Below are 6377 nucleotides of genomic sequence, written 5' to 3'. Positions count from 1 at the left end.
ACTTCTATTGTCTTTGCTTTCCACCTTAAGCTACATTGGCCTCTATTGTGTTCTGATAGGATACAGAATGTTATCTTGGATTTTCTACATTTGTTGAGACTTGCCTTGTGTCCTTATGTGAGCAGTTTTGGAGAAGAATGCACATTCTTTAGTTTTTGGATGGAATGTTCTATATATCTGTTAGGTCCATTTGGCTTATGATGTCATTAAAATTCCAATGTTTCTCTGTTTATTTTTTGTTCAGATGACCTGGAACCAACTCCAACAAGCTGTCCTCTTCACTACCAAGTGCTGGAGATGGCATACATATGTGTGGAAGCTCACACCTACAGGCAGACAGAGACATAGATATGCAGTGAAATATAATATCTTTTTAGTTTATAATTTTCAACATTTCCAATGAAAACTACAAATGGTTATCTTCACTAGTAAATACTATCATATATTCAAAAAATAAATGCCAATTCTTTATAATTTTTTAAAACACAAGAGATATTTAAAATCCACTTCAATTCATTTTGTAGGTTCAATTAACATTGAAACATGAATCTGTCAAAGACATAACAAGGAAACTAGAAATCAATATTTTTTAGAAATATGGGTGGTAAACATCTGTTGTATAACAGTTTCCTTGGAGATTGAAATATTCCATCCTGTAAGGAAGCTTTTTATTTTTATTTTTTTAGGAAGCTTTTTAAACAGGAAAGTAACCAATTCAAAATAGCTTCAGAAATTTTCTAAAACTGACCAGATTCACTGAGCCCTTCCTTGCCAGAGTAAACAGAGCCAAGTTTCACAGAAGCCTCTCAGAGGAGTGAACATACCCAGAAGAGTCTGTCTATTTGGCCTCAAGTGCCCATTTCAGCATAACATATATTCTGAAGAAAAGATAGTATCCTCAACAAATGGTTCTGATTGTTTCTGAATGATCAGACTGTATAGCTGCATGTAATGTAGAAGCAAGAAAATAGATCCATATCTATCATCCTGAGGAAAGCTGAACTCAAAAAATAAAAAATAAAAAATAAAAACAAACAAAACAAAAAAAAATCAAAAAAGCAAGGACCTTAACATAAGACCAGATATCCTGAACCTGGTAGAGGAGAGTGTCAGGAATAGGTTTGAACTCATTGGTACAGGAAAGGACTTACTGAACAGGATCCAATTGGGCAGACGTTAAGAACAACAATTAATGAACGGAACCTCATGCATCCAGAAAGCTCTGTACAGCAAAGAACACCATCATTCCAGCAAAGCAGCAGCCTACAGAATGGAGAAAAACATTACCAATTATATATCTGACAGAGGGTTAGTTTAGACGGTATAAAAAACAAAATAAAATAAAAACACCACCTGAAGATCAGGAAATTAACCCAATTACAAAATGGGATATAGATCTAGACAGAGATTTCTCAAAAGATGATCAAAATGATTGAGAACCACTTAAAAGAATATTCAACATCCTTAGTTGTCAAGGAAACGCAATGTAAAGCTACTTTGAGATTTCATATTACTCCAGTCAGAATGGCCAAGATTAATGAATGACATCAGGTACTAGCAAGGATGGGGAGAAAGAGGACAGTTATTCTTTGCTAGTGAAGGTGTATACAGTTACAGCCAAAATGGACATCTTCCTGCAGGAACAAAAGCTGAAAATAGATTTACTACGAAATCCAATTATATAACCCGTGGGCACATAAGGAAAGGATTCTACCGCTATTACAGAGGTACTCCCCATTCATATTAACTGCTGCTCAGTACATAATAGCTTGAGCGGACACATCCTTGATGTATAATGGCAATATGCTACATTTATAATGGAATATTATTCAAATGCTAAGAAAAATGAAATTAGGAAATTTGCGTGTAAAAGGATACTTCTACAAACAACCATAATAAATAAGGTAGCCTAGATTCCAAAAGACAATTATTGCATGTTTTCTCTTATATGTGAATGTTAACTTCTAAGTGTTTTATATGTGTGTTATAATCTGAATAACCACAGATGTTACGTTAGGGTACATAATAAGGTACCAGTGAGTAGGAGAGAATATCACAAGAAAGGAGCAATAGAATATAGTTTTGTTGAGAAATAGGAAGAAATTTTGAATCAGAAGATTAAGTAGGGAGGAGTATGAGAAAGCAAGATAAAGGAGAAACTATGGAGAGGGCTAACTAATACTAATGACCTCTTGAAAAATCAAACATATGACTATAAAAGCTTCCTAAAATATATACACATATAAAATGAATTTAAATCGAGTCATCCCATAATGGAGCAGATAATCCCCATCTAGATATTTTATGCCACCAAGTAAAACATCCTAGTACAAGGATTGGGTTGAATCATCAGACAGAGGTCTCATAGTAATGCCCACCCCCTCCCCCATCACAAGCTTTTGCAAGGATTGTTGCTTGCTTTCTACAGGCTGATTATAGGGCCGTATGGCTGAAGTCAACATTTACACAGGCTATCAAACATGGAGAATTTGAGCTGGTACTTCACAGGAGGCTTCGTACCAATTAGCATTCACAGTGCTGGGCGGTACTCTGCACAGTGCATGTGGAGAAAAATAATCATCAATGCCACCCAGATAAAAACTCTGTGACTTACAATAGCAAGACATACTGGTGTGATATTGGTACCAATGTTATGGGAATAATCAAAAACTTTTTTTTGGAGGGTCAGGGTGTCATTTATTGACAGCAGCTTACATTGTGTTTTCTTTCCTTGATTGCTTCCTTCGGAGCTCTGGCCCACAGCTCTTGGGAAGGAAGGGCAATCTCGGGAGAGGGAGGGGGAGGGCAGGCGCACGTGTCCCTGGCAGGTGTGCTCGGCCCCGGCAGGATGCAGTCCTTCAAGCTGGACTCCCATTGGGTATTTGAGAGGACCGATGTAGGGGGTGGACAGGAAGTCTTCCACAGGACTCACATCTCAGTCCAGGCCTCTTGTCCTATCCAAGTCTATCCAAGGTTTAGGTCTCTGGTGGAGGCAGCAAAATTAGGCCCACCCACCTTGATGGGCAAATTCTTCACTCCATGCCCTAGTCGCACGCACACACCTGCTTCCGCTGCTCACCGTTAAGAGGGAGTGGCCTTACAGTTAAGACAGACCACTTCCTCCGGCCCTCCTCAGCTGCCTCTGTCCGGGTTCGTATGGCTGGGAAAATGGAGCGCTTGCCTTTTGGTTCACGTGTGCACGCCACTGTCTGTAAATCTTCACTATATGGCCGAATGGAGGCTCTAGGTCTACTCAGGCTGCCAGCTGGCTCCCCGTCCACCACCCACACTGCCCTGCCTTTCTTCTGCCAACTGCCAGCACCCAGGGTGGAAGGCCAGACTGCATAGGCACTTGGCAATTTCGGATATAAAAGTGGGTAAAAAGTGTAACAATAAAAGCTTCATTTGATTAATTAGAGATCTGAAGTGATTTTATCTTTATTTCCTTCATGTTAAGCCAATCATTAAATTTCACAGTGATTTCTGGGGTGGGGCAGAAGGAAGGCGTCATTTAGAGCGATGGAGGCCGTGGCCTGGTTGGCTTTACTGGGGGAGCTGGAGGAGCACGGACTGCCCTGCTGGCAGGTAGGTGATGTTCTGAGAGCGAGAGAGCTGGTAAGCAATGTCCTCAGCAGCTTCCAGCTTTCGCAGCTCGATCAGGCCATCACCGGCGGTGGCCAGCGAGTTGGTGATCAGCTCGGCTGCCTTGGAGTCCCCCTCAGCAGAGATGATGGCCGCCTTCTGCTGCTGCTCAGCTTTTTCCACTATAAATCTGGCTCTCTCTGCTTCCTGCTGAGCCACCTGTTTAGCTTCCACCGCCTCTGTGAACTCCTTCCGAAGGTCGGATGTGTCAGGGACACGCTATCCAGGATGAGCCCAATGTTGCTGCTTGCTCCCAGAGGTCACCACCTGCTCTGGAGACCAGCTCTCGCTGGGTAATCAATTCTCCAGCATCGAATCAAACCACAACCAACTTGAGGATCTCTGTGGTGATAGATGGCAGCACCCACTCATCATAGTCATCGCCAATGCTGGTGTAGATACAAGGAAGCTGGCTGGCCACCGGCCGGAAGAGGATGCGTAGTGTGATGTTGACATTCTGCAAGTCTTCGCTACCGGTGATGACCGGCACATTCCGTGGTCGAGAGCGGCAGTCAAAGATGGCTTCTGTACCTAAGGGATGAGAAAGTGATTCCCTTCCCCTACCACAATGTCCTGTATGCCACGGAATCGGTCGAAGATGACAGCTGTGTGTCCGGCATCCACGTTATATAACGCAGAGTTCACCACACCCCCTACAACTGCTAATACCAGGCCGAACTTTCCGATGGACTCAATCACTTTGGCAGCCATGACTCCTTCTGCTGCTTCCACTCACACCTGTTTCCACTCTGACCTCCACATCCAAAAACGTTTTAAAGTTAGAATTAAGATTCATCTATGAGATTCCCATACATGACACTACTCAGGTGGCCAACACACCGAGACTAGATAGATCATGGGCCTATAAGAAAGCCTAATATTACTACTTTGCTAAAAGGACATAGCAGTAAAATGACTCCTAATGACATATTGCTGTATCCATCTATCAGGGTCTCACTCAGTCCTCACTACAGAAACTTTGTCTTGCTGTAGATGGTAACTAACATCAGTTTGGGAAAGAATGACATCTTCACGTCCAGATTTCTGATCTTCTGAGAAAAGCATAATTCTTGATTTATTTAAATCCTGGCTTTCAGCCGTGTTTTAGATTTAAGTGTGAAGTCTAATGAATATTGTATCAGCTTTGTCACAAAGAAAGTACTTAATAGTTTATCTTATTGTTAAACATACTTTTATATTTTAAGTTACTACATATGATTGATAACATGTAGACAATCAAGTTTAAAGTATTGCCCATATATTTCGCATTCTACATGAACTTATTTATGGGCCAGTAGTTTTTCTGTTTGGTGTCATAGAATCTGTGAACAAAAAGAAATTTATTTTGGTCTGGATAGCTTTTTTATAATTTTATTCCTTTTCCATTGCATTGATCAGAATTTCTTGTCTATGTTATCTAATGATGATAACACATTTTCATTTATTTTTCCTTGTCTTAGGGGAAAATTATTGCCTTCACCATTAATGATGGTATTAACTGTAGTATTATTTAATGGCTTTTTACCATACAACATATTTTGATCACATTCTTTCTTTTTCCACAACTGCTCCAAGATCCTTCCCACATCCCTATCCATCTAACTTCATGTTTTTTCTTTCTCTGTGGGAAAAAAAGAGTAAATCAAAACATATATAGATATAGATATAGATATAGATATAGATATAGATATAGATATATATTCATTCTCTAAACAACTTTAAACATAGAAAGTATGAAAGATACAGGAATGGAATTTATTGATCTTGGATAATAATAATAATAATAATAATAATAATAATAATAATAATAATAATATCACACACACAAATCAAGAAAGGAAACCCAGGGTTGTGAGAGAACATGGCTAAGGACTGAAAATAAGAACTGAAATGGCAAATGACTCAAAAGAGTGCTTGAGAAACCCAAGAAAATCTAAGGATTGCAGCTAATTTTGTTTCATTGGTTGAGGAATTAGTAATTTATTTTGATTTCCTTTTTTTTTTAAGAGTCAAAGACAGATCTTTATTTTAAACTCTGAGCTACCAAATTAGTGTTTCCTACCAACTCTGGGAGCAGAGACCTTCACAGGCTTCACAATCTTTGGTTTAGGGGCCACCTTTGTGGGGGCCTCGGCAGCCGCCATTGTTGTCTTCTTTGATGCCTGCTTAGCCTTTTTTGCTTCCTTGGCAGCCCTGAGATTTCCTAACTTCTGGTTTCTGAGTCTTCTTGGCCATTATATCAGCCAGAGACGCACCCGTGATGGCTCGCTGGAACTTGACTGCACGGCGGGTTCTTTTCTTTTGAATATCTTCCGACTGTCTTGTGTTTTCTTCTGTACAGGACAGTCCAGGTTATCTGCTGAGGATTCCTTTAGGAAAGGAATGCAGACTCAAACTTGGCATCAAAAAACTGAAAAACCTTCCCGTCGGTCCTGGTGACCGTAGTGCCGTGTCCCTGGTAGATCTTGTACCCCCTAAAACTGTACAGCTTCACCTTCATATATATATATATATTTAAAACAATGTTTTTGCTTCGCAAATATACTTAGGCCAAATAATATCCTTGCCCTACAAATCTATTAGTTTATTATTATTACTATTATTGTTGTTTTTGTCGTCGTCATTGTTGTTGTTGTTGTTACACATAAAGTGTAGACTATTTTCCAAATCTAACTGGGTTTTGTGAGAGAAAATAGTATATGATGACTCCTTTGCCTTAGAATAAGAATCTCTCG

General features: G+C 39.9%; 2 pseudogenes; both read right to left on the bottom strand.

Annotated features, from left to right (window-relative positions):
* Positions 1 to 3416: 3416 nt before the first annotated feature.
* LOC116889171 lies at positions 3417 to 4353 on the bottom strand (annotated as a pseudogene).
* Positions 4354 to 5690: 1337 nt separating this feature from the next.
* LOC116888091 lies at positions 5691 to 6142 on the bottom strand (annotated as a pseudogene).
* Between the last annotated feature and the right edge of the window lie 235 nt (positions 6143 to 6377).

This window comes from Rattus rattus, chromosome X (genome assembly GCF_011064425.1).
Source record: "Rattus rattus isolate New Zealand chromosome X, Rrattus_CSIRO_v1, whole genome shotgun sequence".
NCBI classification, from domain to species: Eukaryota; Metazoa; Chordata; class Mammalia; order Rodentia; family Muridae; genus Rattus; species Rattus rattus.
This window is presented reverse-complemented; position numbering and strand designations above follow the sequence as displayed.